Genomic DNA, 26,499 nt, shown 5'->3' with positions numbered 1-26,499 from the left:
AGACATAGAATGCACTGATGCAAAACCACTTATGTTTCCTGATGATGAGGACATGGGAATACCACCTCAGCACGTCTCTGATGATGACGAAACACAGGTGCCAACTGCTGCGTCTTTCTGCAGTGTGCTGACTGAACAGGAGGTCAGGGATCAAGACTGGGTAGAGGACGATGCAGGGGACGATGAGGTCCTAGACCCCACATGGAATGAAGGTTGTGCCACTGACTTTCACAGTTCCGAGGAAGAGGCAGTGGTGATACCGAGCCAACAGCGTAGCAATAGAGGGAGCAGTGGGCAAAAGCAGAACACCCGCCGCCAAGAGACTCCGCCTGCTACTGACCGCCGCCATCTGGGACCGAGCACCCCAAAGGCAGCTTCAAGGAGTTCCCTGGCTAGCACTTCTTCAAACAATGTGCTGACGACAATACCCGAGTGGTTTCCACGCTGTGCCATCAGAGCCTGAAGCGAGGCATTAACGTTCTGAATCTTAGCACAACCTGCATGACCAGGCACCTGCATGCAAAGCATGAACTGCAGTGGAGTAAGCACCTTAAAAACAAGGAAGTCACTCAGGCTACCTCTTCTGCTGCTGCCGCCTCGGCCTCTTCTGCTGCTGCCGCCTTGGCCTCTTCCTCCGCCTCTGGAGGAACGTTGGCACCTGCCGCCCAGCAAACAGGGGATGTACCACCAACACCACCACCTCCGTCACCAAGCATCTCAACCATGTCACACGGCAGCGTTCAGCTCTCCATCTCACAAACATTTGAGAGAAAGCGTAAATTCCCACCTGGCCACCCTCTATCCCTGGCCCTGAATGCCAGCATTTCTAAACTACTGGCCTATGAAATGCTGTCATTTAGGCTGGTTGACACAGACAGCTTCAAACAGCTCATGTCGCTTGCTGTCCCACAGTATGTTGTTCCCAGCCGGCACTACTTATCCAAGAGAGCCGTGCCTTCCCTGCACAACCAAGTATCTGATAAAATCAAGTGTGCACTGCGCAACGCCATCTGTGGCAAGGTCCGCCTAACCACAGATACGTGGACCATTAAGCATGGCCAGGGACGCTATATCTCCCTAACTGCACACTGGGTAAATGTAGTGGCAGCTGGGCCCCAGGCGGAGAGCTGTTTGGCGCACGTCCTTCCGCCGCCAAGAAACGCAGGGCAACATTCTTTGCCTCCTGTTGCCACCTCCTCCTACTCAGCTTCCTTCTCCTCTTCTTCCACCTGCTCATCCAGTCAGCCACACACCTTCACCACCAACTTCAGCACAGCCCGGGGTAAACGTCAGCAGGCCATTCTGAAACTCATATGTTTGGGGGACAGGCCCCACACCGCACAGGAGTTGTGGCGGGGTATAGAACAACAGACCGACGAGTGGTTGCTGCCGGTGAGCCTCAAGCCCGGCCTGGTGGTGTGCGATAATGGGCGAAATCTCGTTGCAGCTCTGGGACTAGCCGGTTTGACGCACATCCCTTGCTTGGCGCATGTGCTGAATTTGGTGGTGCAGAAGTTCATTCACAACTACCCCGACATGTCAGAGCTGCTGCAGAAAGTGCGTGCCGTCTGTTCGCGCTTCCGGCGTTCACATCCTGCCGCTGCTCGCCTGTCTGCGCTACAGCGTAACTCCGGCCTTCCCGCTCACCGCCTCAAATGCGACATGCCCACCAGGTGGAACTCCACCTTGCACATGCTGGACAGACTGTGCGAGCAGCAGCAGGCCATAGTGGAGTTTCAGCTGCAGCACGCACGGGTCAGTCGCACTGCGGAACAGCACCACTTCACCACCAATGACTGGGCCTCCATGCGAGACCTGTGTGCCCTGTTGCGCTGTTTCGAGTACTCCACCAACATGGCCAGTGGCGATGACGCCGTTATCAGCGTTACAATACCACTTCTATGTCTCCTTGAGAAAACACTTAGGGCGATGATGGAAGAGGAGGTGGCCCAGGAGGAGGAGGAAGAGGGGTCATTTTTAGTACTTTCAGGCCAGTCTCTTAGAAGTGACTCAGAGGGAGGTTTTTTGCAACAGCAGAGGCCAGGTACAAATGTGGCCAGCCAGGGCCCACTACTGGAGGAAGAGAATGAGGCGGACGTGGAGGAGGATGAGGATGTAGCATGGTCACAGCGGGGTGGCACCCAACGCAGCTCGGGCCCATCAATGGTGCATGGCTGGGGGGAAACGCAGGACGGTGACGATACGCCTCCCACAGAGGACAGCTTGTCCTTACCCCTGGGCAGCCTGGCACACATGAGCGACTACATGCTGCAGTGCCTGCGCAACGACAGCAGAGTTGCCCACATTTTAACGTGTGCGGACTACTGGGTTGCCACCCTGCTGTATTCTCGGTACAAAGAAAATGTGCCCACCTGCACTGGAGCGTGATAGGAAGATGCGCGAATACAAGCGCACGTTGGTAGACACGCTACTGAAAGCATTCCTAAATGTCACAGGGGAACAAGTGGAAACCCAAGGCCAAGGCAGAGGAGGAGCAAGAGGTCGCCAAGGCAGCTGTGTCACGGCCAGCTCCTCTGAGGGCAGGGTTAGCATGGCAGAGATGTGGAAAAGTTTTGTCAACACGCCACAGCTAACTGCACCACCACCTGATACGCAACGTGTTAGCAGGAGGCAACATTTCACTAACATGGTGGAACAGTACGTGTGCACACCCCTCCACGTACTGACTGATGGTTCGGCCCCATTCAACTTCTGAGTCTCTAAATTGTCCACGTGGCCAGAGCTAGCTTTTTATGCCTTGGAGGTGCTGGCCTGCCCGGCGGCCAGCGTTTTTTCTGAACGTGTATTCAGCATGGCAGGGGGCGTCATTACAGACAAACGCAGCCGCCTGTCTACAGCCAATGCGGACAAGCTGACGTTCATAAAAATGAACCAGGCATAAATCCCACAGGACCTGTCCATCCCTTGTGCAGATTAGACATTAACTAACTCCCCTTAACCATATATTATTGTACTCCAGGGCACTTCCTCATTAAATCCTATTTTTATTTTCATTTTACCATTATATTGCGAGGGAACCCAAAGTTGAATGAACCTCTCCTCTGTCTGGGTGCCGGGGCCTAAATATATGACAATGGACTGTTCCAATGTTAGTTGAGATGAAGCATGATTCTCTTCTATGACATGCAGACTGATTCTCTGCTGACATGAAGCCAGATTCTCTGTTACAGGACCTCTCTCCTCTGCCTGGGTGCCTGGGCCTAAATATATGCCAATGGACTGTTGCACTGGTGGCTGACGTGAAGCTTGATTCTCTGCTATGACATGCAGACTGATTCTCTGCTGACATGAAGCCAGATTCTCTGTTATGGGACCTCTCTCCTCTGCCTGGGTGCCTGGGCCTAAATATATGACAATGGACTGTTACAGTGGTGGCTGACGTGAAGCTTGATTCTCTGCTATGACATGCAGACTGATTCTCTGCTGACATGAAGCCAGATTCTCTGTTATAAGACCTCTCTCCTCTGCCTGGGTGCCTGGGCCTAAATATATGACAATGGACAGTTACAGTGGTGGCTGACGTGAAGCCTGATTCTCTGCTATGACATGCAGACTGATTCTCTGCTGACATGAAGCCAAATTCTCTGTTACGGGACTTCTCTCCTCTCCCTGGATGCCTGGGCCAAAATATATCACAATGGACTTTTCCAGTGGTGGGTGACGTGAAGCCTGATTCTCTGCTATGACATGCAGACTGATTCTCTGCTGACATGAAGCCAGATTCTCTGTTATGGGACCTCTCTCCTCTGCCTGGGTGCCTGGGCGTAAATATATGACAATGGACTGTTCCAGTAATGGGTGAAGTGAAGCCCGATTCTCTGCTATGACATGAAAACTGATTCTCTGCTGACATGAAGCCAGATTCTCTGTTACGGGACCTCTCTCCTCTGCCTGGGTGCCTGGGCCTAAATATATGACAATGGACTGTTACAGTCGTGACTGACGTGAAGCCTGATTCTCTGCTATGACATGGAGACTGATTCTCTGCTGACATGAAGCCAGATTCTCTGTTAAGGGACCTCTCTCCTCTGCCTGGGTGCCTGGGCCTAAATAGATGGCAAGGAACTGTTACAGTGGTGGCTGACGTGAAGCCTGATTCTCTGCTATGACATGCAGACTGATTCTCTGTTACGGGACCTCTCTCCTCTCCCTGGGTGCCTGGGCCAAAATATATGACAATGGACTGTTCCAGTGGTGGGTGATGTGAAGCCTGATTCTCTGCTATGACATGCAGACTGATTCTCTGCTGAGATGAAGCCAGATTCTCTGTTATGGGACCTCTCTCCTCTGCCTGGGCCTAAATATATGACAATAGACTGTTCCAGTGGTGGGTGACGTGAAGCCTGATTTTCTGCTATGATATGCAGACTGATTCTCTGCTGACATAAAGCAAGATCCTTTGTTACGGGACCTCTCTTCTCTGCCTGGGTGCTGGGCCTAAATATATGACAAAGGACTGTTGCACTGGTGGCTGACGTGAAGCCTGATTCTCTGCTATGACATGCAGACTGATTCTCTGCTGAAATGAAGACAGATTCCCTGTTACGGGACCTCTCTCCTCTGCCTGTGTGCTGGGCCTAAATATATGCCAATGGACTGTTGCAGTGGTGGCTCACGTGAAGCCTGATTCTCTGCTATGACATGCAGACTGATTCTCTGCTCACATGAAGCCAGATCCTCTGTTACGGGACCTCTCTCCTCTGCCTGGGTGCTGGGCCTAAATATATGCCAATGGACTGTTGAAGTGGTGGCTGACGTGAAGCCTGATTCTCTGCTAAGACATGCAGACTGATTCTCTGCTGACATGAAGCCATATCTTCTGTTACGGGACCTCTCTCCTCTGCCTGGGTGCTGGGCCTAAATATATGCCAATGGACTGTTGCACTGGTGGCTGACGTGAAGCCTGATTCTCTGCTATGACATGCAGACTGATTCTCTGCTGACATAAAGACAGATTCTCTGTTACGGGACCTCTCTCCTCTGCCTGGGTGCTGGGCCTAAATATATGCCAATGGACTGTTGCAGTGGTGGCTGACGTGAAGCCTGATTTTCTGCTTTGACATGCAGACTGATTCTCTGCTGACATAAAGCCAGATCCTTTGTTACGGGACCTCTCTTCTCTGCCTGGGTGCTGGGCCTAAATATATGACAAAGGACTGTTGCACTGGTGGCTGACGTGAAGCCTGATTCTCTGCTATGACATGCAGACTGACTCTCTGCTGAAATGAAGACAGATTCCCTGTTACGAGACCTCTCTCCTCTGCCTGTGTGCTGGGCCTAAATATATGCCAATGGACTGTTGCAGTGGTGGCTCACGTGAAGCCTGATTCTCTGCTATGACATGCAGACTGATTCTCTGCTGACATGAAGCCAGATCCTCTGTTACGGGACCTTTCTCCTCTGCCTGGGTGCTGGGCCTAAATATATGACAATGGACTGTTGCAGTGGTGGCTGACGTGAAGCCTGATTCTCTGCTATGACATGCAGACTGATTCTCTGCTCACATGAAGCCAGATCCTCTGTTACGGGACCTCTCTCCTCTGCCTGGGTGCTGGGCCTAAATATATGCCAATGGACTGTTGAAGTGGTGGCTGACGTGAAGCCTGATTCTCTGCTATGACATGCAGACTGATTCCCTGCTGACATGAAGCCAGATCTTCTGTTACGGGACCTCTCTCCTCTGCCTGGGTGCTGGGCCTAAATATATGACAATGGACTGTTGCACTGGTGGCTGACGTGAAGCCTGATTCTCTGCTATGACATGCAGACTGATTCTCTGCTGACATAAAGACAGATTCTCTGTTATGGGACCTCTCTCCTCTGCCTGGGTGCCTGGGCGTAAATATATGACAATGGACTGTTCCAGTAATGGGTGACGTGAAGCCCGATTCTCTGCTATGACATGCAGACTGATTCTCTGCTGACATGAAGCCAGATTCTCTGTTAAGGGACCTCTCTCCTCTGCCTGGGTGCCTGGGCCTAAATATATGACAATGGACTATTACAGTCGTGGCTGACGTGAAGCCTGATTCTCTGCTATGACATGCAGACTGATTCTCTGCTGACATGAAGCCAAATTCTCTGTTAAGGGACCTCTCTCCTCTGCCTGGGTGCCTGGGCCTAAATATATGGCAAGGAACTGTTACAGTGGTGGCTGACGTGAAGCCTGATTCTCTGCTATGACATGCAGACTGATTCTCTGCTGACATGAAGCCAGATTCTCTGTTACGGGACCTCTCTCCTCTCCCTGGGTGTCTGGGCCAAAATATATGACAATGGACTGTTCCAGTGGTGGGCGATGTGAAGCCTGATTCTCTGCTATGACATGCAGACTGATTCTCTGCTGATATAAAGCCAGATTCGCTGTTATGGGACCTCTCTCCTCTGCCTGGGTGCCTGGGCCTAAATATATGACAATAGACTGTTCCAGTGGTGGGTGACGTGAAGCCCGATTCTCTGCAATGACATGCAGGCTGATTCTCTGCTGACATGAAGCCAGATCCTCTATTACGGGACCACTCTCCTCTGCGTGGGTGCTGGACCTAAATATATGTCAATCGACTGTTGCAGTGGTGGCTGACATGAAGCCTGATTCTCTGCTATGACATGCAGACTGATTCTCTGCTGACATGAAGCCAGATACTCTGTTACGGGACCTCTCTCCTCTGCCTGGGTCCTGGGCCTAAATATATGCCAATGGACTGTTGCACTGGTGGCTGACGTGAAGCCTGATTCTCTGCTATGACATGCAGACTGATTCTCTGCTGACATGAAGACAGATTCTCTGTTACGGGACCTCTCTCCTCTGCCTGGGTGCTGGGCCTAAATATATGACAATGGACTGTTGCAGTGGTGGCTGATGTGAAGCGTGATTCTCTGCTATGAGATGCAGACTGATTCTCTGCTGACATGATGACAGATTCTCTGTTACGGGACCTCTCTCCTCTGCCTGGGTGCTGGGCCTAAATATATGCCAATGGACTGTTGCAGTGGTGGCTGACGTGAAGCCTGATTCTCTGCTATGACATGCAGACTGATTCTCTGCTGACATGAAGCCAGATCTTCTGTTACGGGACCTCTCTCCTCTGCCCTGGTGCTGGGCCTAAATATATGACAATGGACTGTTGCACTGGTGGCTGACAGTGAAGCCTGATTCTCTGCTATGACATGCAGACTGATTCTCTGCTGACATGAAGACAGATTCTCTGTTACGGGACCTCTCTCCTCTGCCTGGGTGCTGGGCCTAAATATACGACAATGGACTGTTGCAGTGGTGGCTGACGTGAAGCCTGATTCTCTGCTATGACATGCAGACTGATTTTCTGCTGACATGAAGCCAGATCTTCTGTTACGGCCCCTCTCTCCTCTGCCTGTTTGCTGGGCCTAAATATATGCCAATGGACTGTTGCAGTGGTGGCTGACGTGAAGCCTGATTCTCTGCTATGACATACAGACTGATTCTCTGCTGACATGAAGCCAGATCCTCTGTTACGGGACCTCTCTCCTCTGCCTGGGTGCTGGGCCTAAATATATGCCAATGGACTGTTGCAGTGGTGGCTGACATGAAGCCTGATTCTCTGCTTTGACATGCAGACTGATTCTCTGCTGACATGAAGCCAGATTCTCTGTTATGGGACCTCTCTCCTCTGCCTGGGTGCCTGGGCGTAAATATATGACAATGGACTGTTCCAGTAATGGGTGACGTGAAGCCCGATTCTCTGCTATGACTTGCAGAATGATTCTCTGCTGACATGAAGCCAGATTCTCTGTTAAGGGACCTCTCTCCTCTGCCTGGGTGCCTGGGCCTAAATATATGACAATAGACTATTACAGTCGTGGCTGACGTGAAGCCTGATTCTCTGCTATGACATGCAGACTGATTCTATGCTGACATGAAGCCAAATTCTCTGTTAAGGGACCTCTCTCCTCTGCGTGGGTGCTGGGCCTAAATATATGCCAATGGACTGTTGCAGTGGTGGCTGACATGAAGCCTGATTCTCTGCTATGACATGAAGACTGATTCTCTGCTGACATGAAGCCAGATCCTCTGTTACGGGACCTCTCTCCTTTGCCTGGGTGCTGGGCCTAAATATATGCCAATGGACTGTTGCACTGGTGGCTGACGTGAAGCCTGATTCTCTGCTATGACATGCAGACTAATTCTCTGCTGACATGAAGACAGATTCTCTGTTACGGGACCTCTCTCCTCTGCCTGGGTGATGGGCCTAAATATATGACAATAGACTGTTGCACTGGTGGCTGACGTGAAGCCTGATTCTCTGCTATGACATGCAGACTGATTCTCTGGTGACATGAAGCCAGATTCTCTGTTACGGGACCTATCTCCTCTGCCTGGGTGCTGGGCCTAAATATATGACAATGGACTGTTGCAGTGGTGGCTGACGTGAAGCCTGATTCTCTGCTATGAGATGCAGACTGATTCTCTGCTGACATGAAGACAGATTCTCTGTTACGGGACCTCTCTCCTCTGCCTGGGTGCTGAACCTAAATATACGACAATGGACTGTTGCAGTGGTGGCTGACGTGAAGCCTGATTCTCTGCTATGACATGCAGACTGATTTTCTGCTGACATGAAGCCAGATCTTCTGTTACGGCCCCTTTCTCCTCTGCCTGTGTGCTGGGCCTAAATATATGCCAATGGACTGTTGCAGTGGTGGCTGACGTGATGCCTGATTCTCTGCTATGACATGCAGACTGATTCTCTGCTGACATGAAGCCAGATTCTCTGTTACGGGACCTCTCTCCTCTGCCTGGGTGTCGGGGCCTAAATATCTGAGAAAGGACTGTTCCAGTGGTGGGTGACGTGAAGCCAGATTCTCTGCTATGGGACCTCTCTCCAATTGATATTGGTAAATTTTAATTTTTATTTTTTTCATTTCCCTATCCACATTTGTTTGCATGGGTTTTACCTACATGTTGCTGCCTTTTGCAGCCCTCTAGCCCATTCCTGTGCTGTTTTACAGCCTTTTTAGTGCCGAAAAGTTCGGGTCCCCATTGACTTCAATGGGGTTCGGAACGAAGTTCGGATCGGGTTCGGATCCCGAACCCGAACATTTCCGGGAAGTTCGGCTGAACTTCTCGAACCCGAACATCCAGGTGTCCGCTCAACTCTAGACCTCTCTCCTCTGCCTGGGTGCCAGGGCCTAAATTTATGACAATGAACTGTTACAGTAGTGGGTGACGTGAAGCCCGATTCTCTGCAATGACATGCAGACTGATTCTCTACTGACATGAAGCCAGATCCTCTATTACGGGACCTCTCTCCTCTGCGTGGGTGCTGGGCCTAAATATATGCCAATGGACTGTTGCAGTGGTGGCTGACATGAAGCCTGATTCTCTGCTATGACATGCAGACTGATTCTCTGCTGACATGAAGTCAGATCCTCTGTTACGGGACCTCTCTCCTCTGCCTGGGTGCTGGGCCTAAATATATGACAATGGACTGTTGCACTGGTGGCTGACGTGAAGCCTGATTCTCTGCTATGACATGCAGACTGATTCTCTGCTGACATGAAGCCAGATCTTCTGTTACGGGACCTCTCTCCTCTGCCTGGGTGCTGGGCCTAAATATATGCCAATGGACTGTTGCAGTGGTGGCTGACGTGATGCCTGATTCTCTGCTATGACATGCAGACTGATTCTCTGCTGACATGAAGCCAGATCCTCTGTTACGGGACCTCTCTCCTCTGCCTGGGTGCTGGGCCTAAATATATGACAATGGACTTTTGCACTGGTGGCTGACGTGAAGCCTGATTCTCTGCTATGACATGAAGACTGATTCTCTGCTGACATGAATCCAGATTCTGTGTTATGGGACCTCTCTCCTCTGCCTGGGTGCCAGGGCCTAAATTTATGACAATGGACTGTTACAGTGGTGGGTGACGTGAAGCCTGATTCTCTGCTATGACATGAAGACTGATTCTCTGGTGACATGAAGCCAGATTCTCTGTTACGGGACCTCTCTCCTCTGCCTGGGTGCCTGGGCCTAAATATATGACAATGGACTGTTGCAGTGGTGGCTGACGTGAAGCCTGATTCTCTGCTATGACATGCAGACTGATTCTCTGCTGACATGAAGCCAGATTCTCTGTTACGGGACCTCTCTCCTCTGCCTGGGTGACGGGGCCTAAATATCTGAGAATGGACTGTTCCAGTGGTGGGTGACGTGAAGCCAGATTCTCTGCTATGGGACCTCTCTCCAATTGATATTGGTTAATTTTTATTTATTTTATTTTTATTTTTATTAATTTCCCTATCCACATTTGTTTGCATGGGATTTACCTACATGTTGCTGCCTTTTGCAGCCCTCTAGCCCTTTCCTGTGCTGTTTTACAGCCTTTTTAGTGCCAAAAAGTTCGGGTCCCCATTGACTTCAATGGGGTTCGGGACGAAGTTCGGATCGGGTACGGATCCCGAACCCGAACATTTCCGGGAAGTTCGGCCGAACTTCTCGAACCCGAACATCCAGGTGTCCGCTCAACTCTAGACCTCTCTCCTCTGCCTGGGTGCCAGGGCCTAAATTTATGACAATGAACTGTTACAGTGGTGGGTGACGTGAAGCCTGATTCTCTGCTATGATATGAAGACTGATTCTCTGCTGACATGAAGCCAGATTTTGTGTTATGGGACCTCTCTCCTCTGCCTGGGTGCTGGGCCTAAATACATGACAATGGACTGTTGCACTGGTGGCTGACGTGAAGCCTGATTCTCTGCTATGACATGCAGACTGATTCTCTGCTGACATAAACCAGATTCTCTGTTACGGGACCTCTCTCCTCTGTCTGGGTGCTGGGCCTAAATATATGCCAATGGACTGTTGCAGTGGTGGCTGACGTGAAGACTGATTCTCTGCTATGACATGCAGACTGATTTTCTGATGACATGAAGCCAGATCTTCTGTTACGGCCCCTCTCTCCTCTGCCTGTGTGCTGGGCCTAAATATATGCCAATGGACTGTTGCAGTGGTGGCTGACGTGAAGCCTGATTCTCTGCTATGACATGCAGACTGATTCTCTGCTGACATAAAGCCAGATCCTTTGTTACGGGACCTCTCTTCTCTGCCTGGGTGCTGGGCCTAAATATATGACAAAGGACTGTTGCACTGGTGGCTGACGTGAAGCCTGATTCTCTGCTATGACATGCAGACTGATTATCTGCTGAAATGAAGACAGATTCCCTGTAACGGGACCTCTCTCCTCTGCCTGTGTGCTGGGCCTAAATATATGCCAATGGACTGTTGCAGTGGTGGCTGACGTGAAGCCTGATTCTCTGCTATGACAGGCAGACTGATTCTCTGCTGACATGAAGCCAGATCCTCTGTCACGGGACCTCTCTCCTCTGCCTGGGTGCTGGGCCTAAATATATGCCAATGGACTGTTGCAGTGGTGGCTGACATGAAGCCTGATTCTCTGCTATGACATGCAGACTGATTCTCTGCTGACATGAAGCCAGATCCTCTGTTACGGGACCTCTCTCCTCTGCCTGGGTGCTGGGCCTAAATATATGACAATGGACTGTTGCAGTGGTGGCTGACGTGAAGCCTGATTCTCTGCTATGACATGCAGACTGATTCTCTGCTGACATGAAGCCAGATCCTCTGTTACGGGACCTCTCTCCTCTGCCTGGGTGCTGGGCCTAAATATATGACAATGGACTTTTGCACTGGTGGCTGACGTGAAGCTTGATTCTCTGCTATGACATGAAGACTGATTCTCTGCTGACATGAATCCAGATTCTGTGTTATGGGACCTCTCTCCTCTGCCTGGGTGCCAGGGCCTAAATTTATGACAATGGACTGTTACAGTGGTGGGTGACGTGAAGCCTGATTCTCTGCTATGACATAAAGACTGATTCTCTGGTGACATGAAGCCAGATTCTCTGTTACGGGACCTCTCTCCTCTGCCTGGGTGCCTGGGCCTAAATATATAACAATGGACTGTTGCAGTGGTGGCTGACGTGAAGCCTGATTCTCTGCTATGACATGCAGACTGATTCTCTGCTGACATGAAGACAGATACTCTGTTACGGGACCTCTCTCCTCTGCCTGTGTGCTGGGCCTAAATATATGCCAATGGACTGTTGCAGTGGTGGCTGACGTGAAGCCTGATTCTCTGCTATGACATGAAGACTGATTCTCTGCTGACATGAATCCAGATTCTGTGTTATGGGACCTCTCTCCTCTGCCTGGGTGCTAGGGCCTAAATTTATGACAATGGACTGTTACAGTGGTGGGTGACGTGAAGCCTGATTCTCTGCTATGACATGAAGACTGATTCTCTGGTGACATGAAGCCAGATTCTCTGTTACGGGACCTCTCTCCTCTGCCTGGGTGCCTGGGCCTAAATATATGACAATGGACTGTTGCAGTGGTGGCTGACGTGAAGCCTGATTCTCTGCTATGACATGCAGACTGATTCTCTGCTGACATGAAGCCAGATCTTCTGTTACGGGACCTCTCTCCTCTGCCCTGGTGCTGGGCCTAAATATATGACAATGGACTGTTGCACTGGTGGCTGACGTGAAGCCTGATTCTCTGCTATGACATGCAGACTGATTCTCTGCTGACATGAAGACAGATTCTCTGTTACGGGACCTCTCTCCTCTGCCTGGGTGCTGGGCCTAAATATACGACAATGGACTGTTGCAGTGGTGGCTGACGTGAAGCCTGATTCTCTGCTATGACATGCAGACTGATTTTCTGCTGACATGAAGCCAGATCTTCTGTTACGGCCCCTCTCTCCTCTGCCTGTTTGCTGGGCCTAAATATATGCCAATGGACTGTTGCAGTGGTGGCTGACGTGAAGCCTGATTCTCTGCTATGACATACAGACTGATTCTCTGCTGACATGAAGCCAGATCCTCTGTTACGGGACCTCTCTCCTCTGCCTGGGTGCTGGGCCTAAATATATGCCAATGGACTGTTGCAGTGGTGGCTGACATGAAGCCTGATTCTCTGCTTTGACATGCAGACTGATTCTCTGCTGACATGAAGCCAGATTCTCTGTTATGGGACCTCTCTCCTCTGCCTGGGTGCCTGGGCGTAAATATATGACAATGGACTGTTCCAGTAATGGGTGACGTGAAGCCCGATTCTCTGCTATGACTTGCAGAATGATTCTCTGCTGACATGAAGCCAGATTCTCTGTTAAGGGACCTCTCTCCTCTGCCTGGGTGCCTGGGCCTAAATATATGACAATGGACTATTACAGTAGTGGCTGACGTGAAGCCTGATTCTCTGCTATGACATGCAGACTGATTCTCTGCTGACATGAAGCCAGATCCTCTGTCACGGGACCTCTCTCCTCTGCCTGGGTGCTGGGCCTAAATATATGCCAATGGACTGTTGCAGTGGTGGCTGACATGAAGCCTGATTCTCTGCTATGACAGGCAGACTGATTCTCTGCTGACATGAATCCAGATCCTCTGTCACGGGACCTCTCTCCTCTGCCTGGGTGCTGGGCCTAAATATATGCCAATGGACTGTTGCAGTGGTGGCTGACATGAAGCCTGATTCTCTGCTATGACATGCAGACTGATTCTCTGCTGACATGAAGCCAGATCCTCTGTTACGGGACCTCTCTCCTCTGCCTGGGTGCTGGGCCTAAATATATGACAATGGACTGTTGCAGTGGTGGCTGACGTGAAGCCTGATTCTCTGCTATGACATGCAGACTGATTCTCTGCTGACATGAAGCCAGATCCTCTGTTACGGGACCTCTCTCCTCTGCCTGGGTGCTGGGCCTAAATATATGACAATGGACTTTTGCACTGGTGGCTGACGTGAAGCTTGATTCTCTGCTATGACATGAAGACTGATTCTCTGCTGACATGAATCCAGATTCTGTGTTATGGGACCTCTCTCCTCTGCCTGGGTGCCAGGGCCTAAATTTATGACAATGGACTGTTACAGTGGTGGGTGACGTGAAGCCTGATTCTCTGCTATGACATAAAGACTGATTCTCTGGTGACATGAAGCCAGATTCTCTGTTACGGGACCTCTCTCCTCTGCCTGGGTGCCTGGGCCTAAATATATAACAATGGACTGTTGCAGTGGTGGCTGACGTGAAGCCTGATTCTCTGCTATGACATGCAGACTGATTCTCTGCTGACATGAAGACAGATACTCTGTTACGGGACCTCTCTCCTCTGCCTGTGTGCTGGGCCTAAATATATGCCAATGGACTGTTGCAGTGGTGGCTGACGTGAAGCCTGATTCTCTGCTATGACATGAAGACTGATTCTCTGCTGACATGAATCCAGATTCTGTGTTATGGGACCTCTCTCCTCTGCCTGGGTGCTAGGGCCTAAATTTATGACAATGGACTGTTACAGTGGTGGGTGACGTGAAGCCTGATTCTCTGCTATGACATGAAGACTGATTCTCTGGTGACATGAAGCCAGATTCTCTGTTACGGGACCTCTCTCCTCTGCCTGGGTGCCTGGGCCTAAATATATGACAATGGACTGTTGCAGTGGTGGCTGACGTGAAGCCTGATTCTCTGCTATGACATGCAGACTGATTCTCTGCTGACATGAAGCCAGGTCTTCTGTTACGGGACCTCTCTCCTCTGCCCTGGTGCTGGGCCTAAATATATGACAATGGACTGTTGCACTGGTGGCTGACGTGAAGCCTGATTCTCTGCTATGACATGCAGACTGATTCTCTGCTGACATGAAGACAGATTCTCTGTTACGGGACCTCTCTCCTCTGCCTGGGTGCTGGGCCTAAATATACGACAATGGACTGTTGCAGTGGTGGCTGACGTGAAGCCTGATTCTCTGCTATGACATGCAGACTGATTTTCTGCTGACATGAAGCCAGATCTTCTGTTACGGCCCCTCTCTCCTCTGCCTGTTTGCTGGGCCTAAATATATGCCAATGGACTGTTGCAGTGGTGGCTGACGTGAAGCCTGATTCTCTGCTATGACATACAGACTGATTCTCTGCTGACATGAAGCCAGATCCTCTGTTACGGGACCTCTCTCCTCTGCCTGGGTGCTGGGCCTAAATATATGCCAATGGACTGTTGCAGTGGTGGCTGACATGAAGCCTGATTCTCTGCTTTGACATGCAGACTGATTCTCTGCTGACATGAAGCCAGATTCTCTGTTATGGGACCTCTCTCCTCTGCCTGGGTGCCTGGGCGTAAATATATGACAATGGACTGTTCCAGTAATGGGTGACGTGAAGCCCGATTCTCTGCTATGACTTGCAGAATGATTCTCTGCTGACATGAAGCCAGATTCTCTGTTAAGGGACCTCTCTCCTCTGCCTGGGTGCCTGGGCCTAAATATATGACAATGGACTATTACAGTAGTGGCTGACGTGAAGCCTGATTCTCTGCTATGACATGCAGACTGATTCTCTGCTGACATGAAGCCAAATTCCCTGTTAAGGGACCTCTCTCCTCTGCGTGGGTGCTGGGCCTAAATATATGCCAATGGACTGTTGCAGTGGTGGCTGACATGAAGCCTGATTCTCTGCTATGACATGCAGACTGATTCTCTGCTGACATGAAGCCAGATCCTCTGTTACGGGACCTCTCTCCTTTGCCTGGGTGCTGGGCCTAAATATATGCCAATGGACTGTTGCACTGGTGGCTGACGTGAAGCCTGATTCTCTGCTATGACATGCAGACTAATTCTCTGCTGACATGAAGACAGATTCTCTGTTACGGGACCTCTCTCCTCTGCCTGGGTGCTGGGCCTAAATATATGACAATGGACTGTTGCACTGGTGGCTGACGTGAAGCCTGATTCTCTGCTATGACATGCAGACTGATTCTCTGGTGACATGAAGCCAGATTCTCTGTTACGGGACCTCTCTCCTCTGCCTGGGTGCTGAACCTAAATATACGACAATGGACTGTTGCAGTGGTGGCTGACGTGAAGCCTGATTCTCTGCTATGACATGCAGACTGATTTTCTGCTGACATGAAGCCAGATCTTCTGTTACGGCCCCTTTCTCCTCTGCCTGTGTGCTGGGCCTAAATATATGCCAATGGACTGTTGCAGTGGTGGCTGACGTGATGCCTGTTTCTCTGCTATGACATGCAGACTGATTCTCTGCTGACATGAAGCCAGATTCTCTGTTACGGGACCTCTCTCCTCTGCCTGGGTGCCGGGGCCTAAATATCTGAGAAAGGACTGTTCCAGTGGTGGGTGACGTGAAGCCAGATTCTCTGCTATGGGACCTCTCTCCAATTGATATTGGTAAATTTTAATTTTTATTTTTTTCATTTCCCTATCCACATTTGTTTGCATGGGTTTTACCTACATGTTGCTGCCTTTTGCAGCCCTCTAGCCCTTTCCTGTGCTGTTTTACAGCCTTTTTAGTGCCGAAAAGTTCGGGTCCCCATTGACTTCAATGGGGTTCGGGACGAAGTTCGGATCGGGTTCGGATCCCGAACCCGAACATTTCCGGGAAGTTCGGCTGAACTTCTCGAACCCGAACATCCAGGTGTCCGCTCAACTCTAGACCTCTCTCCTCTGCCTGGGTGCCAGGGCCTAAATTTATGACAATGAACTGTTACAGTAGTGGGTGACGTGAAGCCCGATTCTCTGCAATGACATGCAGACTGATTCTCTACTGACATGAAGCCAGATCCTCTATTACGGGACCTCTCTCCTCTGCGTGGGTGCTGGGCCTAAATATATGCCAATGGACTGTTGCAGTGGTGGCTGACATGAAGCCTGATTCTCTGCTATGACATGCAGACTGATTCTCTGCTGACATGAAGTCAGATTCTCTGTTACGGGACCTCTCTCCTCTGCCTGGGTGCTGGGCCTAAATATATGACAATGGACTGTTGCACTGGTGGCTGACGTGAAGCCTGATTCTCTGCTATGACATGCAGACTGATTCTCTGCTGACATGAAGCCAGATCTTCTGTTACGGGACCTCTCTCCTCTGCCTGGGTGCTGGGCCTAAATATATGCCAATGGACTGTTGCAGTGGTGGCTGACGTGATGCCTGATTCTCTGCTATGACATGCAGACTGATTCTCTGCTGACATGAAGCCAGATCCTCTGTTACGGGACCTCTCTCCTCTGCCTGGGTGCTGGGCCTAAATATATGACAATGGACTTTTGCACTGGTGGCTGACGTGAAGCCTGATTCTCTGCTATGACATGAAGACTGATTCTCTGCTGACATGAATCCAGATTCTGTGTTATGGGACCTCTCTCCTCTGCCTGGGTGCCAGGGCCTAAATTTATGACAATGGACTGTTACAGTGGTGGGTGACGTGAAGCCTGATTCTCTGCTATGACATGAAGACTGATTCTCTGGTGACATGAAGCCAGATTCTCTGTTACGGGACCTCTCTCCTCTGCCTGGGTGCCTGGGCCTAAATATATGACAATGGACTGTTGCAGTGGTGGCTGACGTGAAGCCTGATTCTCTGCTATGACATGCAGACTGATTCTCTGCTGACATGAAGCCAGATTCTCTGTTACGGGACCTCTCTCCTCTGCCTGGGTGACGGGGCCTAAATATCTGAGAATGGACTGTTCCAGTGGTGGGTGACGTGAAGCCAGATTCTCTGCTATGGGAACTCTCTCCAATTGATATTGGTTAATTTTTATTTATTTTATTTTTATTTTTATTAATTTCCCTATCCACATTTGTTTGCATGGGATTTACCTACATGTTGCTGCCTTTTGCAGCCCTCTAGCCCTTTCCTGTGCTGTTTTACAGCCTTTTTAGTGCCAAAAAGTTCGGGTCCCCATTGACTTCAATGGGGTTCGGGACGAAGTTCGGATCGGGTACGGATCCCGAACCCGAACATTTCCGGGAAGTTCGGCCGAACTTCTCGAACCCGAACATCCAGGTGTCCGCTCAACTCTAGACCTCTCTCCTCTGCCTGGGTGCCAGGGCCTAAATTTATGACAATGAACTGTTACAGTGGTGGGTGACGTGAAGCCTGATTCTCTGCTATGATATGAAGACTGATTCTCTGCTGACATGAAGCCAGATTTTGTGTTATGGGACCTCTCTCCTCTGCCTGGGTGCTGGGCCTAAATACATGACAATGGACTGTTGCACTGGTGGCTGACGTGAAGCCTGATTCTCTGCTATGACATGCAGACTGATTCTCTGCTGACATAAACCAGATTCTCTGTTACGGGACCTCTCTCCTCTGTCTGGGTGCTGGGCCTAAATATATGCCAATGGACTGTTGCAGTGGTGGCTGACGTGAAGACTGATTCTCTGCTATGACATGCAGACTGATTTTCTGATGACATGAAGCCAGATCTTCTGTTACGGCCCCTCTCTCCTCTGCCTGTGTGCTGGGCCTAAATATATGCCAATGGACTGTTGCAGTGGTGGCTGACGTGAAGCCTGATTCTCTGCTATGACATGCAGACTGATTCTCTGCTGACATAAAGCCAGATCCTTTGTTACGGGACCTCTTTTCTCTGCCTGGGTGCTGGGCCTAAATATATGACAAAGGACTGTTGCACTGGTGGCTGACGTGAAGCCTGATTCTCTGCTATGACATGCAGACTGATTATCTGCTGAAATGAAGACAGATTCCCTGTAACGGGACCTCTCTCCTCTGCCTGTGTGCTGGGCCTAAATATATGCCAATGGACTGTTGCAGTGGTGGCTGACGTGAAGCCTGATTCTCTGCTATGACAGGCAGACTGATTCTCTGCTGACATGAAGCCACATCCTCTGTCACGGGACCTCTCTCCTCTGCCTGGGTGCTGGGCCTAAATATATGCCAATGGACTGTTGCAGTGGTGGCTGACATGAAGCCTGATTCTCTGCTATGACATGCAGACTGATTCTCTGCTGACATGAAGCCAGATCCTCTGTTACGGGACCTCTCTCCTCTGCCTGGGTGCTGGGCCTAAATATATGACAATGGACTGTTGCAGTGGTGGCTGACGTGAAGCCTGATTCTCTGCTATGACATGCAGACTGATTCTCTGCTGACATGAAGCCAGATCCTCTGTTACGGGACCTCTCTCCTCTGCCTGGGTGCTGGGCCTAAATATATGACAATGGACTTTTGCACTGGTGGCTGACGTGAAGCTTGATTCTCTGCTATGACATGAAGACTGATTCTATGCTGACATGAATCCAGATTCTGTGTTATGGGACCTCTCTCCTCTGCCTGGGTGCCAGGGCCTAAATTTATGATAATGGACTGTTACAGTGGTGGGTGACGTGAAGCCTGATACTCTGCTATGACATAAAGACTGATTCTCTGGTGACATGAAGCCAGATTCTCTGTTACGGGACCTCTCTCCTCTGCCTGGGTGCCTGGGCCTAAATATATGACAATGGACTGTTGCAGTGGTGGCTGACGTGAAGCCTGATTCTCTGCTATGACATGCAGACTGATTCTCTGCTGACATGAAGCCAGATTCTCTGTTACGGGACCTCTCTCCTCTGCCTGGGTGACAGGGCCTAAATATCTGAGAATGGACTGTTCCAGTGGTGGGTGACGTGAAGCCAGATTCTCTGCTATGGGACCTCTCTCCAATTGATATTGGTTAATTTTTATTTATTTTATTTTTATTAATTTCCCTATCCACATTTGTTTGCATGGGATTTACCTACATGTTGCTGCCTTTTGCAGCCCTCTAGCCCTTTCCTGTGCTGTTTTACAGCCTTTTTAGTGCTAAAAAGTTCGGGTCCCCATTGACTTCAATGGGGTTCGGGACATAGTTCGGATCGGGTTCGGATCCCGAACCCGAACATTTCCGGGAAGTTCGGCCGAACTTCTCGAACCCCAACATCCAGGTGTCCGCTCAACTCTAGACCTCTCTCCTCTGCCTGGGTGCCAGGGCCTAAATTTATGACAATGAACTGTTACAGTGGTGGGTGACGTGAAGCCTGATTCTCTGCTATGATATGAAGACTGATTCTCTGCTGACATGAAGCCAGATTTTGTGTTATGGGACCTCTCTCCTCTGCCTGGGTGCTGGGCCTAAATACATGACAATGGACTGTTGCACTGGTGGCTGACGTGAAGCCTGATTCTCTGCTATGACATGCAGACTGATTCTCTGCTGACATAAACCAGATTCTCTGTTACGGGACCTCTCTCCTCTGCCTGGGTGCTGGGCCTAAATATATGCCAATGGACTGTTGCAGTGGTGGCTGACGTGAAGCCTGATTCTCTGCTATGACATGCAGACTGATTTTCTGATGACATGAAGCCAGATCTTCTGTTACGGCCCCTCTCTCCTCTGCCTGTGTGCTGGGCCTAAATATATGCCAATGGACTGTTGCAGTGGTGGCTGACGTGAAGCCTGATTCTCTGCTATGACATGCAGACTGATTCTCTGCTGACATAAAGCCAGATCCTTTGTTACGGGACCTCTCTTCTCTGCCTGGGTGCTGGGCCTAAATATATGACAAAGGACTGTTGCACTGGTGGCTGACGTGAAGCCTGATTCTCTGCTATGACATGCAGACTGATTATCTGCTGAAATGAAGACAGATTCCCTGTAACGGGACCTCTCTCCTCTGCCTGTGTGCTGGGCCTAAATATATGCCAATGGACTGTTGCAGTGGTGGCTGACGTGAAGTCTGATTCTCTGCTATGACATGCAGACTGATTCTCTGCTGACATGAAGCCAGATCCTCTGTTACGGGACCTCTCTCCTCTGCCTGGGTGCTGGGCCTAAATATATGCCAATGGACTGTTGCAGTGGTGGCTGACATGAAGCCTGATTCTCTGCTATGACATGCAGACTGATTCTCTGCTGACATGAAGCCAGATCCTCTGTAACGGGACCTCTCTCCTCTGCCTGGGTGCTGGGCCTAAATATATGACAATGGACTGTTGCAGTGGTGGCTGACGTGAAGCCTGATTCTCTGCTATGACATGCAGACTGATTCTCTGCTGACATGAAGCCAGATTCTCTGTTACGGGACCTCTCTCCTCTGCCTGGGTGCTGGGCCTAAATATATGACAATGGACTTTTGCACTGGTGGCTGACGTGAAGCCTGATTCTCTGCTATGACATGAAGACTGATTCTCTGCTGACATGAATCCAGATTCTGTGTTATGGGACCTCTCTCCTCTTCCTGGGTGCCAGGGCCTAAATTTATGACAATGGACTGTTACAGTGGTGGGTGACGTGAAGCCTGATTCTCTGCTATGGGACCTCTCTCCAATTGATATTGGTTAATTTTTATTTATTTTATTTTTATTTTTATTCATTTCCCTATCCACATTTGTTTGCATGGGATTTACCTACATGTTGCTGCCTTTTGCAGCCCTCTAGCCCTTTCCTGGGCTGTTTTACAGCCTTTTTAGTGCCGAAAAGTTCGGGTCCCCATTGACTTCAATGGGGTTCGGGACGAAGTTCGGATCGGGTTCGGATCCCGAACCCGAACATTTCCGGGAAGTTCGGCCGAACTTCTCGAACCCGAACATCCAGGTGTCTGCTCAACTCTAGACCTCTCTCCTCTGCCTGGGTGCCAGGGCCTAAATTTATGACAATGAACTGTTACAGTGGTGGGTGACGTGAAGCCTGATTCTCTGCTATGATATGAAGACTGATTCTCTGCTGACATGAAGCCAGATTTTGTGTTATGGGACCTCTCTCCTCTGCCTGGGTGCCAGGGCCTAAATTTATGACAATGGACTGTTACAGTGGTGGGTGACGTGAAGCATGATTCTCTGCTATGACATGAAGACTGATTCTCTGGTGACATGAAGCCAGATTCTGTGTTATGGGACCTCTCTCCTCTGCCTGGGTGCCGGGGCGTAAATGAAGACTGATTCTCTGCTGACATGAAGCCAGATTCTGTGTTATGGGACCTCTCTCCTCTGCCAGGGTGCCAGGGCCTAAATTTATGTCAATGGACTGTTACAGTGGTGGGTGATGTGAAGCATGATTCTCTGCTATGATATGAAGACTTATTCTCTGCTGACATGAAGCCAGATTCTGTGTTATGGGACCTCTCTCCTCTGCCTGGGTGCCAGGGCCTAAATTTATGACAATGGACTGTTACAGTGGTGGGTGACGTGAAGCCTGATTCTCTGCTATGATATGAAGACTGATTCTCTGCTGACATGAATCCAGATTCTGTGTTATGGGACCTCTCTCCTCTGCCTGGGTGCCAGGGCCTAAATTTATGACAATGGACTGTTACAGTGGTGGGTGACGTGAAGCCTGATTCTCTGCTATGACATGAAGACTGATTCTCTGGTGACATGAAGCCAGATTCTCTGTTACGGGACCTCTCTCCTCTGCCTGGGTGCCTGGGCCTAAATATATGACAATGGACTGTTGCAGTGGTGGCTGACGTGAAGCCTGATTCTCTGCTATGACATGCAGACTGATTCTCTGCTGACATGAAGCCAGATTCTCTGTTACGGGACCTCTCTCCTCTGCCTGGGTGACGGTGCCTAAATATCTGAGAATGGACTGTTCCAGTGGTGGGTGACGTGAAGCCAGATTCTCTGCTATGGGACCTCTCTCCAATTGATATTGGTTAATTTTTTATTTTTATTTTTAAATTCATTTCCCTATCCACATTTGTTTGCATGGGATTTACCTACATGTTGCTGCCTTTTGCAGCCCTCTAGCCCTTTCCTGGGCTGTTTTACAGCCTTTTAGTGCCGAAAAGTTCGGGTCCCCATTGACTTCAATGGGGTTCGGGACGAAGTTCGGATCGGGTTCGATCCCGAACCCGAACATTTCCGGGAAGTTCGGCCGAACTTCTCGAACCCGAACATCCAGGTGTCCGCTCAACTCTAGACCTCTCTCCTCTGCCTGGGTGCCAGGGCCTAAATTTATGACAATGAACTGTTACAGTGGTGGGTGACGTGAAGCATGATTCTCTGCTATGATATGAAGACTGATTCTCTGCTGACATGAAGCCAGATTCTGTGTTATGGGACCTCTCTCCTCTGCCTGGGTGCCTGGGCCTAAATATATGACAATGGACTGTTGCAGTGGTGGCTGACGTGAAGCCTGATTCTCTGCTATGACATGCAGACTGATTCTCTGCTGACATGAAGCCAGATTCTCTGTTACGGGACCTCTCTCCTCTGCCTGGGTGCCTGGGCCTAAATATATGACAATGGACTGTTGCAGTGGTGGCTGACGTGAAGCCTGATTCTCTGCTATGACATGCAGACTGATTCTCTGCTGACATGAAGCCAGATTCTCTGTTACGGGACCTCTCTCCTCTGCCTGGGTGACGGTGCCTAAATATCTGAGAATGGACTGTTCCAGTGGTGGGTGACGTGAAGCCAGATTCTCTGCTATGGGACCTCTCTCCAATTAATATTGGTTAATTTTTTATTTTTATTTTTAAATTCATTTCCCTATCCACATTTGTTTGCATGGGATTTACCTACATGTTGCTGCCTTTTGCAGCCCTCTAGCCCTTTCCTGGGCTGTTTTACAGCCTTTTTAGTGCCGAAAAGTTCGGGTCCCCATTGACTTCAATGGGGTTCGGGACGAAGTTCGGATCGGGTTCGGATCCCGAACCCGAACATTTCCGTGAAGTTCGGCCGAACTTCTCGAACCCGTACATCCAGGTGTCCGCTCAACTCTAGACCTCTCTCCTCTGCCTGGGTGCCAGGGCCTAAATTTATGACAATGGACTGTTACAGTGGTGGGTGACGTGAAGCATGATTCTCTGCTATGACATGAAGACTGATTCTCTGCTATGACATGAAGACTGATTCTCTGGTGACATGAAGCCAGATTCTGTGTTATGGGACCTCTCTCGTCTGCCTGGGTGCCGGGGCCTATATGAATAGTGATTCTCTGCTGACATGAAGCCAGATTCTGTGTTATGGGACCTCTCTCCTCTGCCTGGGTGCCAGGGCCTAAATTTATGTCAATGGACTGTTACAGTGGTGGGTGATGTGAAGCATGATTCTCTGCTATGATATGAAGACTGATTCTCTGCTGACATGAAGCCAGATTCTGTTCTATGGGACCTCTCTCTCCTGCCTGGGTGCCAGGGCCTAAATTTATGACAATGGACTGTTGCAGTGGTGGCTGACATGAAGCCTGATTCTCTGCTATGACATGCAGACTGATTCTCTGCTGACATGAAGTCAGATCCTCTGTTACGGGACCTCTCTCCTCTGCCTGGGTGCTGGGCCTAAATATATGACAATGGACTGTTGCAGTGGTGGCTGACGTGAAGCCTGATTCTCTGCTATGACATGCAGACTGATTCTCTGCTGACATGAAGCCAGATCCTCTGTTACGGGACCTCTCTCCTCTGCCTGGGTGCTGGGCCTAAATATATGACAATGGACTTTTGCACTGGTGGCTGACGTGAAGCTTGATTCTCTGCTATGACATGAAGACTGATTCTCTGCTGACATGAATCCAGATTCTGTGTTATGGGACCTCTCTCCTCTGCCTGGGTGCCAGGGCCTAAATTTATGACAATGGACTGTTACAGTGGTGGGTGACGTGAAGCCTGATACTCTGCTATGACATAAAGACTGATTCTCTGGTGACATGAAGCCAGATTCTCTGTTACGGGACCTCTCTCCTCTGCCTGGGTGCCTGGGCCTAAATATATGACAATGGACTGTTGCAGTGGTGGCTGACGTGAAGCCTGATTCTCTGCTATGACATGCAGACTGATTCTCTGCTGACATGAAGCCAGATTCTCTGTTACGGGACCTCTCTCCTCTGCCTGGGTGACAGGGCCTAAATATCTGAGAATGGACTGTTCCAGTGGTGGGTGACGTGAAGCCAGATTCTCTGCTATGGGACCTCTCTCCAATTGATATTGGTTAATTTTTATTTATTTTATTTTTATTAATTTCCCTATCCACATTTGTTTGCATGGGATTTACCTACATGTTGCTGCCTTTTGCAGCCCTCTAGCCCTTTCCTGTGCTGTTTTACAGCCTTTTTAGTGCTAAAAAGTTCGGGTCCCCATTGACTTCAATGGGGTTCGGGACATAGTTCGGATCGGGTTCGGATCCCGAACCCGAACATTTCCGGGAAGTTCGGCCGAACTTCTCGAACCCCAACATCCAGGTGTCCGCTCAACTCTAGACCTCTCTCCTCTGCCTGGGTGCCAGGGCCTAAATTTATGACAATGAACTGTTACAGTGGTGGGTGACGTGAAGCCTGATTCTCTGCTATGATATGAAGACTGATTCTCTGCTGACATGAAGCCAGATTTTGTGTTATGGGACCTCTCTCCTCTGCCTGGGTGCTGGGCCTAAATACATGACAATGGACTGTTGCACTGGTGGCTGACGTGAAGCCTGATTCTCTGCTATGACATGCAGACTGATTCTCTGCTGACATAAACCAGATTCTCTGTTACGGGACCTCTCTCCTCTGCCTGGGTGCTGGGCCTAAATATATGCCAATGGACTGTTGCAGTGGTGGCTGACGTGAAGCCTGATTCTCTGCTATGACATGCAGACTGATTTTCTGATGACATGAAGCCAGATCTTCTGTTACGGCCCCTCTCTCCTCTGCCTGTGTGCTGGGCCTTAATATATGCCAATGGACTGTTGCAGTGGTGGCTGACGTGAAGCCTGATTCTCTGCTATGACATGCAGACTGATTCTCTGCTGACATAAAGCCAGATCCTTTGTTACGGGACCTCTCTTCTCTGCCTGGGTGCTGGGCCTAAATATATGACAAAGGACTGTTGCACTGGTGGCTGACGTGAAGCCTGATTCTCTGCTATGACATGCAGACTGATTATCTGCTGAAATGAAGACAGATTCCCTGTAACGGGACCTCTCTCCTCTGCCTGTGTGCTGGGCCTAAATATATGCCAATGGACTGTTGCAGTGGTGGCTGACGTGAAGTCTGATTCTCTGCTATGACATGCAGACTGATTCTCTGCTGACATGAAGCCAGATCCTCTGTTACGGGACCTCTCTCCTCTGCCTGGGTGCTGGGCCTAAATATATGCCAATGGACTGTTGCAGTGGTGGCTGACATGAAGCCTGATTCTCTGCTATGACATGCAGACTGATTCTCTGCTGACATGAAGCCAGATCCTCTGTTACGGGACCTCTCTCCTCTGCCTGGGTGCTGGGCCTAAATATATGACAATGGACTGTTGCAGTGGTGGCTGACGTGAAGCCTGATTCTCTGCTATGACATGCAGACTGATTCTCTGCTGACATGAAGCCAGATTCTCTGTTACGGGACCTCTCTCCTCTGCCTGGGTGCTGGGCCTACAGACGTGGACAAAATTGTTGGTACCCTTTGGTCAATGAAAGAAAAAGTCACAATGGTCACAGAAATAACTTTAATCTGACAAAAGTAATAATAAATTAAAATTCTATAAATGTTAACCAATGAAAGTCAGACATTGTTTTTCAAACATGCTTCAACAGAATTATGTAAAAAAATAAACTCATGAAACAGGCATGGACAAAAATGATGGTACCCCTAACTTAATATTTTGTTGCGCAACCTTTTGAGGCAATCACTGCAATCAAACGCTTCCTGTAACTGTCAATGAGACATCT

This window comes from Bufo gargarizans, chromosome 8, assembly GCF_014858855.1.
Source record: "Bufo gargarizans isolate SCDJY-AF-19 chromosome 8, ASM1485885v1, whole genome shotgun sequence".
Classification (NCBI taxonomy): Eukaryota; Metazoa; Chordata; class Amphibia; order Anura; family Bufonidae; genus Bufo; species Bufo gargarizans.
This window is presented reverse-complemented; position numbering follows the sequence as displayed.